This window comes from Bombina bombina, chromosome 2, assembly GCF_027579735.1.
Source record: "Bombina bombina isolate aBomBom1 chromosome 2, aBomBom1.pri, whole genome shotgun sequence".
Taxonomy (NCBI): domain Eukaryota; kingdom Metazoa; phylum Chordata; class Amphibia; order Anura; family Bombinatoridae; genus Bombina; species Bombina bombina.
In genome coordinates this window covers 269,744,425-269,759,798 of record NC_069500.1, presented here as the reverse complement: position 1 = coordinate 269,759,798, position 15,374 = coordinate 269,744,425, and the positions used below count along the sequence as shown (strand labels likewise).

General features: G+C 37.1%; 1 protein-coding gene across 1 annotated transcript in view; it reads right to left on the bottom strand.

The window, feature by feature from the left end:
• The window catches only part of CAMK4 (calcium/calmodulin dependent protein kinase IV), a 489,303-nt gene that overhangs the window by 60,102 nt on the left and 413,827 nt on the right, over window positions 1-15,374 (bottom strand). The gene's annotated exons all lie outside the window — the stretch shown is intronic.

Genomic DNA, 15,374 nt, shown 5'->3' with positions numbered 1-15,374 from the left:
GGACTTTTCTCATGATAAGACCCAGTTTGCAAATAGAAACTAGTTGGTCTCTCAAAATGACACATTTAACCCCTTCATGACCGAGAACGTGCCAGGAACGTTCTACAAAAAAAATACCCTTAATGACCAAGGACGTTCCTGGCACGTCCCCATGGGTTTCAAGCGGCTGGAAGCAATCTAGATCACTTCTAGATGCTTTTTAAGGTATTGCTGTGATGCCTCGATATTGAGGCATCACTGCAATACCTTTTTTGGCACACCAATGCAGAGAGAGCAACTCTGTGGCCCTCTCTGCATCGGCCAGCGATGATGCCGATCGTTGGTGGGTGGGAACATCTGCAGAGAAGCGGGTGGGCGGCCCAGCGCTGGCTAACTTCCGGCCAGCAGTGTCGGATCAGTCCCTGGTGCGTGCGGGAGCATGCATGGGGCGGGGGCGTCCGCGATCTGTACTTATGTGCAAGTCTTGGTCGGAGCTGGTGGTGGGAACGTGTGTTGGGAGATGGAGGGGGAAAATTATGTTTTAAAAAAAGGATCTGGGAGGGATCTGGGAGGGGGTGGGGGGTATTGAGGGGGCAGCAACACTATAGAAAAAAAATATTTATTTATTGAATGGGCACATTATTTTGAAAAGCTGTCTGCCAGTACCCAAAATGGCACCAAATAGTGAGAGGGGGAGGGTTAGAGAGCTGTTTGTGGGGGATCCTACACTGCAGAAAATATATAATTTAAAAAACAAAAACAAAAAAAACAAAGACAAACTTTTTTTTTTATTATATACTGGCAGGCTTTCTGCTAAAGCCATATATGTCTGCTATTTCTGAAAAAAGGGGATCCCAGAGAAGTATTTACAACCATTTGTGCCTTGATTGCATAAGCTGTTTGTAAATAATTTCAGTGTGAAACCTAAAGTTTGTGAAAAGTGAACATTTTTATTATTTGATGGCATTTTGCGGTAAAATGGTGGCATGAAATATACTAAAATGGGCCTAGATCAATACTTTGGGTTGTCTACTGCACTACACTAAAGCTAAAATTAACCCTACAAGCTCCCTAATTAACCCCTTCACTGCTGGACATAATACACATGTGGTGCGTAGCGGGATTTAGCGGCCTTCTAATTACCAAAAAACAACGCCAAAGCAATATATGGCTGCTATTTCTAAACAAAGACGATCCCAGAGAAGCATTTAAAACCTTTTTTTCCATAATTGCACAAGCTGTCTTTAAATCATTTCTGTAAGAAACCTAAAGTTTGTGAAAAAGTTTGTGAAAAAGTGAACAATTTTTTTTATTTGATCGCATTTAGCGGTGAAATGGTGGCATGAAATATACCAAAATGGGCCCAGATCAATATTTTGTGTTGTCTACTAAATATATATATATATATATATATATATATATATATATATATATATACATGTCAAGGGATATTCAGGGATTCCTGACAGATATCAATGTTCCAATGTAACTATCGCTAATTTTGAAAAAAAAAAAAAAGATTTGGAAATAGCAAAGTGCTACTTGTATTTATTGCCCTATAACTTTCAAATAAAGCAAAGAACATGTAAACATTGGGTATTTCTAAACTCAGGACAAAATTTAGAAACTATTTAGCATGGGTGTTTTGTGGTGGTTGTAGATGTGTAAGATATTTTGGGGGTCAAAGTTAGAAAAAGTGTGTTTTTATATATTTTCATCATATATTATAAACATTTTTTATAGTAAATTATAAGATTTGATGAAAATAATGGTATCTTTAGAAATCCCATTTAATGGCGAGAAAACAGTATATAATATGTGTGGGTACAATAAATGGGTAAGAGGAAAATTACAGCTAAACACAAACACAGCAGAAATGTAAAAATAGCCCTGGTCCCAAACGGTCAGAAAATTGAAAAGGGGTTAATAGCCCATTCATATCTCAAGATTACAGGAATGTTTTATTCATGTAACCCCTTTGTTCACTAATCAAGGAAAATGCTCATGTGCATCTGTGAAATTAACCTATTATCATCAGAATATATCCCCAGCACCCAATATCCATATAAATGCCACATGTATCTTGACAGGACCGGCATATGTCTGTAGGCACTTACAGATACCAACATCTACAAATGGTGTGATTTAATATTTTATTTTTCATATTTTGTCACTAACTGTACAGACATTATTAAAATTGTGTTTTTACAGAAGATGGATTAATCGTGGCTTTCAGAGTTAACTACTTCAATCCGTTTCCATGCGCACAATTGCTCACCCATCTAAATGCATCTTTTAAGTTGCTTTGATAGACAAACTGTGTACTTTTTTCTATCACTAAATAGTCATTTTACAACTTTCACAAGTTTTAAACAAGATTTGGTAAAAACGACACAAAATGGTAACTGTAAATTTCTATATAAAACACCTCAAACACCTATGTGATTGCACTGAATTGAACAGTAGCCTTGTTGGCCTGAAAAACAGCGAAAATAGAGCTCCCGATAAATTGCCAATTTTAGTAGGGAAGACATTATTTTGCATTTGTTATCAACTAAATCTAATTAGAGAAAGATATGTAGCAGAGTAAGGCTTGAGAAGTCAGCAGATGCATTTCAAATTCTGAGAATTAGAAAATCTCTTTTGAGAGCTAAATTACATGAAAAGTGAGCAAAAGAAATAATTAAATATATTGTCTAGATGTTTCATTACATATAACTAAACATTTTATATAAAAATTTTGAGTTGTTTACTGATCCTTCAACTTAAACACACTGTTACAATGCCATTACTTGAGTTTCCTTTAAATAATAGTTGTTACAGCACATTAATTCAGTACAAATAGAAATATATTTTATACAAGTACTCAGATTACATATCTTTTCGAATATAGAATTTAGATTACTCTGAAGTATATACATATTAAAAACTCTCTTATATCTCATATGTGCTATTTTAAATCATTTGATAAGGTGTATACTATCACTATCAGACCACAGTTTAAGTATTTGCCTGCATGAGTTGCTCAGTATACACAGTGAATAGATAGTGAGGGTGCTATACAGCTAAAGATATCAATTCATAATAAATCGAACTTGATACATCGTAGAAAGTTAAAACAGTTTAATATCTCAGGAAAAGTTCATAAAAAACTTCTATTTAATAATAGGGACGTCTCCCCTAAAACAGTGTAACAGGTATAAAACAATCAAGTGAAAAGTTTCGCTAACATGTAGCAAGTGTTAAAAGTATAAAAATTGAGATCTACAGTATATAATCCAATTTGTACACTTGATTGTTTTATTGTAGTTATTTGATTCCTGTGTCAGCCAATAACTATGTAAGCATAATTTTTGTTCTTTACAGATGATAACCCCATAAAAAAGTAACAAAGAAAACCTATTTGTGTGCAGCTGCTGCTGCTGGCTTGTAGCACTAGCACTAGCTACTGCTTTAAAAAGGTATATAAAACCCAAAATTTTATTTTGTGATTCAGACAGAGCATACAAAGTTAAAAAAGTTTCCAATTTACTGCTATTATCAAATTTGTTCAGTTTGTTGAAGAGATAGCTAAGTAGGCATCTCCTCAGTAAATAGCAGGTTAACTGATTTTTGTTAACAAAACAATTTCGAACAACCTCTTAAGGATTTTTTAGACAAAACATGAGATTTTTTTTTTATCACAAAGCTGGTTCCTCTAGATCTCACTATAATTTGTACCTTCCATGCACACTCAAACAAAACGTTATCCCCTCAGACACGTTCAAATTTCATAGAATGCAGTAAAAAGTTATAGGGGCGCAACTCTCTATAATTTTTTACCAGATTTTTTTTTATGTGATGAACTATTCGTCTGAAACTTTTTTTTAATCTGTTCATTTGTCTAGTCTCAATGCTACTTCTGTTCCATATTTATGAAATCATGCACCAATAAATGCCTTTATCAGAAAATGATCTCTAGTTGTTCTAAACTATTTCATAATAGAAGCATTAGTTTTGTCTATTGTAGGTACAAAGCTTTTGAATTCTAGTTTTCAGATTGATCTGTAATTGTTTCTGTAATTTTCAGAATGGCCAATCCCTGTTATGAAGAAATATAACCAGAGTCAAATAAAAGTACATAAAGGGTGCACCTTTATGACTGAAGTATGAGGTTATATGGCAGGAGGGGAACAATAATGTTTTATAAATTCAGTAAACAGTTTTCATTTATAGTAAATTTTTTTAGGTTTTGTTAGATCATTTTGAAACTGTGACCGAACATATGAAACATTAGCAACAGCTAAAATATGAAGTGTACTTTATAAGTAACAAGTAAATTAAATATATTGCTTACACCTCTAATAAAGGTTATAAATAAAACCTTTGCTGATAACAATAAGGGCTAGCAGTATTTTTTTCCTCTAGAGTTAAGCTAAAATCACATAAACCATTCATATAGGGGCATATTTATCAAGCTTGATCGAATACGATCGGGTTAAAATGACCCCCCCTGCTAGCGGCCGATGGGCTGCGAATCTGCAAGGTGCGGCATTGCACAAGCAGTTTACAAGAACTGCTGGTGCAATGATAAATACTGACAACGTAAGCTGTCGGCATTTATCGATGTGCGGCGGACATGATACACTTCATCGTATCATGTCCGTCCGCACTTTAATAAATATACCCCAAAGTGTATATATAGCAGATTGGCACACACAATTTGTCAGTGCAGAGAGTCTGCCATAAGCAGGTGATTGGCTGTGCAAGAAAGCAGTGTTGTTAAGTGCATTTGTGTTCCAAAGAGAGAGAGTTATTTATGTGTGCTGTAAAAAAGCATTATGTCTCTGCACAATATTGTTTTGTATGCTTGTTATCCATTAATCACTTTTCAATCCTTAGAGAATATTTTATTGCTGCACACAAAGAAATAGCCAAATCAAATAAACAAATATGTTCCTATAAACCAGATTCATAGGTACATCTGCTTCCTCCACTTGTTTGCAGTTACCTCTATCATTCATCCATAATGTGGCTTTATCATTTACTAGCAGCAGGCTTCTAGAATTAAAGGAACGTCTTTCCTGTTCTGTGTGCTGTAATACTTCAGCACTGTTTTACATTGTATTACAATGTAGGCTGGTGTATATCATATATTGACACAACCCGAAAGAATATTTATTTTATTATTTTTTGTTTTAGAAAAATAGGTATTGTTTTACACAGTGGCGTCACTAGGGTTGGTGTCACCCGGTGCGGTAAGTTATGGTGTCACCCCCCCCAGAAAGCAGACACGCACAAAAACACAGGCAAACACACATACAAACACTCAGACACACTTAAAACATACTCAGATGCACACACAAACACTCGGAAACACACTCAGACACACACACAAAAACACACACACAAAAAAACTCAGACACACACATACAAAATATGTAAACTGCACTGCATTAATTATAAAGCTCATGCCTAGAGCTGCTCCCTGGCTCAGCAGAGCATCAAATGAAAGATAAACAGAGCACTCTAAAAATAAATCACTAAAGAAAAGTTTTAGGTGCAAACTATGAAAATTCTGCACTTTGACTCTGTTCCAAGTCTGTCAGTGCACAGCCCCGGGCCGCATGCCTACCGCTTCTTATGGCCAATCACCTCTGCACTCTGCCCACCCCCAGACCCCCGCCCGCCCTCCTACCTGTTCAGTGTGCACTTAGTGTACCGTAACCGTAATGGTCTGGTGGGCATCATACGTGGCTCCTTCACTTTAAAGACAGTGTCAAACAGTCATGCGGTCAGGTGCCAGGCATCCCCTCATGATTTGCCAGTTCCCGTTTAGAGAGACAGCACAGCAGTGAGTGACTCCACTGCTCCACATATCACTGAGCAGTGAGCACAGATAGGCAGGCAGGTTTAGGCTAGCAGCGCAACTTTGCAAGCCCCACGGCATGCCCACAACATTCATAGCGAAATTGGGCAGGGGAGAAGCAAAGTACAAACAAGCAAAAGCAGCCGGGAAAACCATTTGTTGAAATTGCAGCACTGGCTCAAGGGGCAAAAAAATTGTGTGTCTACATCTTCCCCATTCCCACCAATGTTCACAAATGCCAGCCCCTCTAATAAAAAAATCTATGCATCTCAACATTGTATTTCTTTGAATTTCAATAAAATTAAAAAAAAAAAAAAAAAAAAAAATTTTTTTTTTTTTTTGGTGTCACCCCCTGGTGGGTGTCACCCGGGTGCGGCCCGCCCCCCCCCGCCCCCCCCTAGTGACGCCACTGGTTTTACAGTCCCAGGACACAACCCTTTACCTTAAAGGAAGATAAAAACAGAGTCAGAAAGAGCATGCAAGTTTAAACTACTTTTCAATGTACTTCTATTACCTATTTATTTTTTAGTTCCCCTTTTGTTGAAAAGCATACATAGGTAGGCTCAGTAGCTGCTGTTTGGTGGTTGTACATATATGCCACATGTTATTGGCTTACCCATGTGTTGTTTATTCAGAAAAGGATACCAAGAGAATAAAGCAAATTAGATAACAGAAGTAAATTGGAAAGTTGTTTAAAATTGCTTCCTCTTTCTGACTGAACAAAGAAAAAATGTGGGTTTCATGTCCCTTTAATTCCTTTGTGGCAAAGTAGTAGCGATATAAGTGAGCTTCTGCACTGATCAACCAATCACTGAGCAGCGACTAGGAGGGTCTGTGTTTTATATTCCAATACTTCAGCCTCTCTGTGGTGTGGAAACACTAACATTTTCAGAGTTAAATTACAGGGAAAGCAGGCAAGATAAATAATGAAAGCACATGGCAAAATATTTTAATCATGCATACAAATTGTGGGCTATATTACAAGTGGAGCACAATCTAGAGCAGGGTGCGACCTTGCACAAAGAATAAAGCAGAATCAGGTATTATTGTTAAATATTTTAGCCAAAACATTATAGCTTAAACTCTTTAGTACTTTTCATGGATAGTGCTGGGAGCTTATTGTTTTCATATTACAAATACCGAGTTAAGAGTTGTGCAATCCAAAAGACCATTGTAAGATTTAGAGCTCTTTAAGACCTGAAGTAAACAATGTTATTATTATTATTAGTAGTAGCAGTATGTTACAGAACTACATGATATCCAACATGAATTGTACTGCACACTCTCATAGGAGTTACCCAAGTGATAAAAAATAATTTTTGAGTGTTAATATGAGAGCTATGGATTGAGCTTAAGCGATGTTAATGCACAAATTGTGCTAATATTTTCGCTCTTTACTAGGCCTGTATGGTTAATCTAGGCCTATATAGGGAATGGTGGCTTTACCCACTACTGCTCCGCCATCCCCCTCCCAGTTATATATTGGACACCTTGAAACCCTAAATAAGATAGAGACTTATCATTAAAGTAGCTTCCCACTAAAGTCACATTAAAAAAAAAGTAGCTTTAATGCACAACCACATACAACAAACCTATTTTCCAGTGATTGTACGCTTGTTGAATGCTTAAATATTTTAGAATACGAAGTTTAAAGGGACAGTAAACCTAAAAAATAATGTTATATAATTCTGCACATAGTGCAGAATTATATAACATTATTTTACTGCTATAGTAATAAAACCCTTTTTTCCCTTTTAATATTTAAAAAACATGCCGCTTTTACAGACCCGCTCTCTGCTCTCTGCTGAGCGGATCTGTTTTTTTTAGTCAGCGCATCGGGCCAGCTGTATAGTCACAGCCCGACCGCGCCATAAGATTAAGTGCAGCTCGCTCCTGTGCAGAGAGCAGAGAGCGGGTCTGTAAAAGCGGCATGTTTTTTAAATATTAAAAGGGAAAAAAGGGTTTTATTACTATAGCAGTAAAATAATGTTATATAATTCTGCACTATGTGCAGAATTATATAACATTATTTTTAGGTTTACTGACACTTTAATTACGTGCAGTAAATAAGGTAGCATTTGTGTTTTATTTTATTAAAATCAGTGAGGGCTTTTTGGTTACTGATGCTTTTTGGTTACTGATGCATGCTTTGAGGGTTCTATAATGTCCCAGCAACTAAAGGCATTCCTTAAAGAAACACTTTTCCGGATTTGGGCCACATTGGATCATGGTACTTGGAGTTTCCGCGAGATTGCATTCCATTTGCTGGCATCAGGGAGCCACTATTCCAATTAGGGAGACTCCCTGAACTTCAGGGAGAGTTGGGATATCTGCATTAAGATGACCCTTCACTGGAACTAAGGGGCCTAGCCCAAACCCTGAAAAAGCACCTAGACTATTATCCTCCTCCACCAAACAGCAGGCACTATGTGTACCGATAGGTAGAGTTCTCCTGACATCCGCCACTCCCAGATTCTTTTATAAGACTGCCAGACAGTGAAGCGTGATTCATCAATCCAGAGAACGTATTGTTACTGCTCCAAAGTCCAATGGTGCTTTTCACCACTCCAGCTGATGCTTAGTATTGCACATGTTGATGTGAGGCTTTTGTACAGCTGCTTGGCCATGGAAACCCATTTCATAAAAGCTCCTGATGCACAGTTCTAGTGCTGATGTTGCTTCCAGAAACAGTTTGGAACTCTGTAGTGAGTGATGCAACAGATATTAGGTGATTTTGTTACAAAATACGTCCTTCAGCACTTGGCAGCCCTGCTCTGAGTTTGCGGGGTGTACCACTTTGTGACTGGACTGTTACTCTTAGATGTTCCCGCTTCCAAAATAATAGCACTTATAGTTCACTGGGGAATTTTTAATAGGGCAGAAATTTCACAAACTAACTTGTGGCAAAGGTGGCATCCTATGACAGTGACATGTGCAAAGTTACTGAGTTATTCAGTACAAACAATTGTACTGCAAATGTTTGTCTAGGGAGATTTCACGGTTATGTGCTGGATTATATGCCCCTCTTAGCAATGGGTGTGGCTGAATCATCTTATTCTGAACATAATAATTAATAAAGGTGTCCACATACTTTTGGCTATATGGTGTATATTTATTAATCTTCTATTACAGTAATGTATAATATTTCAGGATTTAATATTTTTTTTATTTATAGCTATCATTTATATGAAAAATATTAATTCTTAAATTTATATGATTGTATTAGTGTGTGTTTTACATTTTACAAATATACTGTGTGTGTACATATGTATTTATGTATTTATCTGTGTATATATGTATTTACCGATATTTATACTCATATAAACACATACATATGTCACACATCTAGACATATACAGTATATAAGCGCATTGGAGCACTTGAAGTCAAGTAGATGAAAACATGAAAGATCATATTTATGTAATATTCATTTTTATTATGTGTTATACTGTGTATTTACTGTAAATATTTCACATTCCAATGTTCTTCACATAGGGAAATATGTATTTTTAAATAGACCTATATATATATCTGTATGCATCTATACCTGTATATAATCATGTATAATCCATCAGACATATATTTAAATATCTCTTTAAGAATAAATAGAACATATTCTGCTATGTGTAGAACATTGGATTATAATATGTGTAATATTATCTTCTTATATTGCCCTTTTAAATATACACAATCGTGTTTGTGCAATGTTGGCATTAGGGTTTTTTCCATGTTTTCTGCTGCTATGAAGTCTATGGGGGAATGCAATTTTACGCTTGAGACTTCTTTAAGGACAAACCTTTTTACTGTCAAATCGCAAATACGAGCGTTAAATCGTTGAGTGCAAAAAAAAAAGCTGTAGCGGTTTTAACGCTAAAATACAAGCGCAAATTACCACTCCATTCATAATCTAGCCCTTTGTGGGGATTAAACAAATGTTTGCTAGGATCAGTAATGCAAAAAAAAAATACATTTTCTAAAGAGCATGTTATTTTTGTATTAGAATGTCCCTGTAATTTTATACAGAATGTATTAATAATGTATTAATACAAAACCATTCACTGTAAAAACAGTTAAGAAAGGTCAAATTTATGATCTTTATGCACCTCTCAATATTCTCATTTCACAAACCTTAAGATGGTTCCAAGTTTTGATGAAGTTTTAAGATGTATGATGAGCATTCTTCCCATCATTTCCCAGAGGTTTTCTGGTATAATGAAAGTTAAAGACTTGAGGGCACTGGCCAACCCTAATTTTATGTCTGGCACCGCAATACGAGTGGTGGGGCTGCATCAGTAGAGCAGAGTCACAGGTAGACAGTGGGAGTGTCTGGGCAAGCTGTGGGCGTGTCTGGGCGGTCATGGGATTGGCTCTAAGTAGTCACTTAAAGCCAGGACACTAAAAGGCTATCGCCTAGATTATTAGAGTTCTGCGTTAGCCTTAAAAAGTAGCGTTAAGGGGTCCTAACGCTGCTTTTTAACGCCCGCTGGTATTACGAGTATGGCAGGTACAGGTGTACCGCTCACTTTTCTTCAGTGACTTTTGGCTACTGCAAATCCCCTTACATCAATTGCGTATCCTATCTTTTTAATGGGATTTGCCTAACACCAGTATTACGAGTCTTGGAAGAAGTGAGCGGTACAGCCTCTACCTCCAACACTCCTACTGCATAAAAAAGTCAGTAGTTAAGAGTTTTATGGGCTAACGCCGGAACATAAAGCTCTTAACTACAGTGCTACAAAGTACACTAACACCCATAAACTACCTATGAACCCCTAAACCGAGGCCCCCCACATCGCAAACACTATAATAAATTTTGTTAACCCCTAATCTGCCGACGGGACATCGCCACCACCTACATTATAGCTATGAACCACTAATCTGCTGTCCCTAACATCGCAATCCTTGATATAGGGTGTTGATGTCATTAGACCACACCCCTTCTCATTACAGAGATGCACATCACCTAATATGCTTAATTGGTAGTAGGCTTTCGAGCCTATACAGCTTGGAGTAAGACAACATGCATAAAGAGGATGATGTGGTCAAAATACTAATTTGCCTAATAATTCTGCACTCCCTGTATAATAAATTGTATTAACCCCTAATCTGCCCCCCCCCAACGTCGCCCCAACCTACCTACAATTATTAACCCCTAATCTGCCGCCCACAACCTAAGTCTAACCCTAACCCTAACACCCCCCTAACTTAAATATAATTTAAATAAAACGAAATAAATTTACTATAATGAAATAAATTATTCCTATTTAAAAATAAATACTTACCTATAAAATAAACCATAAGATAGCTACAATATAACTAATAGTTACATTGCAGCTATTTTAGGATTTATATTTATTTTACAGGCAACTTTGTATTTATTTTAACTAGGTACAATAGCTATTAAATAGTTAATAACTATTTAATAGCTACCTAGTTAAAATAATTACAAAATTACCTGTAAAATAAATATAAATATAAGTTACAAATACACCTAACACTACACTATCAATAAATTAATTAAATAAATTAACTACAATGATCTAAACTAAAATACAATTAAATTAACTAAACTATATTACAAAAAACAAACAAACACTAAATTACAAAAAAATACAAAAATATTACAAGAATTTTAATCTAATTACACTTAATCTAAGCCCCCTAATAAAATAAAAAAGCCCCCCAAAATAATAAAATTCCCTACCCTATACTAAATTACAAAAGTAATCAGCTCTTTTACCAGCCCTTAAAAGAGCTTTTTGCGGGGCATTGCCCCAAAGTAATCAGCTCTTTTACCTGTAAAATAAAATACAAGACCCCCCCAACATTACAACCCACCACTCACACACCCCTACTCTAAAACCCACCCGATCCCCCCTTAAAAAAACACTACCCCATTGAAGATCACCCTACCTGGAGCCGTGTTCACCCAGCTGGGCACCGATGGGCCAGAAGTGGACATCCGGAGCGGCAGAAGTCTTCATCCGATCGGGGCAGAAGAGGTCCTCCATCCAGCAGAAGTCTTCATCCAAGCAGCATCTTCTATCTTCATCCATGCGGAGCGGGTCCATCTTCAAGACATCCGATGCGGAGCATCCTCTTCTTCCCGACGACGAATGACGAATGAAGGTTCCTTTAAAAGACGTCATCCAAGATGGCGTCCCTCGAATTCCGATTGGCTGATAGGATTCTATCAACCAATCGGAATAAAGGTAGGAAAAATCTGATTGGCTGATGTAATCAGCCAATCAGATTGAAGTTCAATCCGATTGGCTGATTGGATCAGCCAATAGAATGCGAGGTCAATTCAATCAAACGGACTACGGACCGATCAGATAATACATAGTAAAAAAGCATTACTGCATTATCTGATTGGTCTGTGAAGTCAGTGGCTGTACAACCAATAGGGTCCAGTGTGCCGCTAGTGCCTTGTCTGATGAGTGAAGAATAGGGCGCATGCACGTCACGGCCCATAGAATTCCTCGACCCGTAAGTCACCTTAAACAGCTGTTTGGAGGTGGTTGGGCCTCTTGCGCATGTGCAGTGAGCGTCACACCCCTCCAACAGCTGATTACACGTCACCAGAAGTGACGTAGTGCACACATTCTTATGGTATACAACTAATTTTAGAACACCGGTATAAGAAACCGGAAGTGGGGCATACTGTCAGTGTAAATATAACTAGAAAGTTAATGGGTATGTACTCAAAAATACAAACACTAAAAAAATAACATAACACTAGTAGTCATGTTTGCACATGTCAACATACCATGTACCTAATAAAAAATGTGATAGTACAAGCTAGAAGGTGTACTAAATATACTGTATATAGTGATACAAATATATACAATAACACACGCCTAGATTTAGAGTTTTGCGTTAGCCGTCAAAACCAGCGTTAGGGGGTCCTAACGCTGGTTTTGGCCACCTGCTGGTATTTAGAGTCAGTCAGGAAAGGGTCTAACGCTCACTTTCCAGCCGCGACTTTTCCATACCGCAGATCCCCCTACGCCAATTGTGTATCCTATCTTTTCAATGGGATCTTTCTAACGCCGGTATTTAGAGTCTTGGCTGAAGTGAGTGTTAGAAATCTAACAACAAGACTCCAGCCGCAGAGAAAAGCCAGGAGTTAAGAGCTTTCTGGGCTAACGCCGGGTCATAAAGCTCTTAACTACTGTACTCTAAAGCACACTAACACCCATAAACTATCTATGTACCCCTAAACCGAGCCCCCCCCACATCGCCGCCACTCTAACGCCTAATCTGCCAACCGCACACCGCCGCAACCTACATTATCCCTATGTACCCCTAATCTGCTGCCCCTAACACCGCCGACCCCTACATAATATTTATTAACCCCTAATCTGCCCCCCCTCAACGTCGCCGCTACCTTACCTACAATTATTAACCCCTAATCTGCCGACCGGACCTCACCGCTACACTAATAAATGTATTAACCCCTAAAGCTAAGTCTAACCCTAACACTAACACCCCCCCTAAATTAAATATAATTTTAATCTAACGAAATAAAATAAATCTTATTAAATAAATTATTCCTATTTAAAGCTAAATACTTACCTGTAAAATAAACCCTAATATAGCTACAATATAAATTATAATTATATTGTAGCTATTTTAGGATTTATATTTATTTTACAGGCAACTTTGTATTTATTTTAACCAGGTACAATAGCTATTAAATAGTTAATAACTATTTAATAGCTACCTAGTTAAAATAATTACAAAAGTACCTGTAAAATAAATCCTAACCTAAGTTAAAATTAAACCTAACACTACACTATCAATAAATTAATTAAATAAACTACCTACAATTATCTACAATTAAACCTAACACTACACTATCAATAAATAAATTAAATACAAATACCTACAAATAAATACAAATAAATACACTAACTAAAGTACAAAAAATAAAAAAAGAACTGTTACAAAAAATAAAAAAATAATTTACAAACATTATAAAAATATTACAACTATTTTAAGCTAATTACACCTACGCTAAGCCCCCTAATAAAATAACAAAGCCCCCCAAAATAAAAAAATGCCCTACCCTATTCTAAAATAAAAATTGAAAAGCTCTTTTACCTTACCAGCCCTTAAAAGGGCCTTTTGCGGGGCATGCCCCAAAGAATTCTGCTCTTTTGCCTGTAAAAAAACATACAATACCCCCCCCAAACATTACAACCCACCACCCACATACCCCTAATCTAACCCAAACCCCCCTTAAATAAACCTAACACTAAGCCCCTGAAGATCTTTCTACTTTGTCTTCACCACGCCAGGTATCACCGATCCATCCAGAAGAGGGTCCGAAGTCTTCCTCCTATCCGGGGCTGAAGAGGTCCATCATCCGGCTGAAGTCTTCATCCAAGCGGGGGCTGAAGAGGTCCATCATCCGGTTGAAGTCTTCATCCAAGCGGGGGCTGAAGAGGTCCATTATACAGCTGAAGTCTTCTATCAAGCGGCATCTTCAATCTTCTTTCTTCCGGCTCCATCTTCATCCCGCCGACGCGGAACATCCATCCTGGCCGATGACTTCCCGATGAATGACGGTTCCTTTAAGGGACGTGAAATAAATGTGATAACAAAAATCATAAAAGGAAAACCAAATAAAGTTCTGAATAAAGGATATGTCTGTGTCCTCTGGATGAGTTTTCAGCTTGTTAGTATTCCTCAGTGAGATCCCATAAAAAAGGAAACAGAAAATTGCAACATAGTGTGAATCTGTAATGGCACTTTGAGGAAGTAGTTGTTTTGTAACAAATGACTACTCACATTTGTTGGAGCTTTCCACTAAGCTCAAGGATATGCGCACTCCCACTTTATACTGATGGGAAAACAGTACACTAGGCAAAACTTGGATACAAATTTATTTTAAAATATATAAAAGCGTCACATAAGCCTTGATAACACCACAATGTAAGGGTACAAAAGCATACCTGCGAAACGTACGTCGGAACTGAACTGTTCTATATTGAGTTTTATCACGTCTCTACACTAGCCAGGACACCTGGGGGCTTAGCGCTACTGTCTTGCTACTAAAGAGGTTTTGGTTTCGGCGGTCACACTCCTGCTGATCCATTTACCTCTTTGCAAGTTTGGCGATTTGAAGCATTTATTTCAGCATATCTGCTTTTGTACCCTTACATTGTGGTGTTATCAAGGCTTATGTGACGCTTTTATATATTTTAAAATAAATTTGTATCCAAGTTTTGCCTAGTGTACTGTTTTCCCATCAGTATAAAGTGGGAGTGCGCATATCCTTGAGCTTAGTGGAAAGCTCCAACAAATGTGAGTAGTCATTTGTTACAAAACAACTACTTCCTCAAAGTGCCATTACAGATTCACACTATGTTGCAATTTTCTGTTTCCTTTTTTATGGGATCTCACTGAGGAATGCTAACAAGCTGAAAACTCATCCAGAGGACACAGACATATCCTTTATTCAGAACTTTATTTGGTTTTCCTTTTATGATTTTTGTTATCACATTTATTTCACTTTTTTTTTTCTTCTTTGTGATATTTG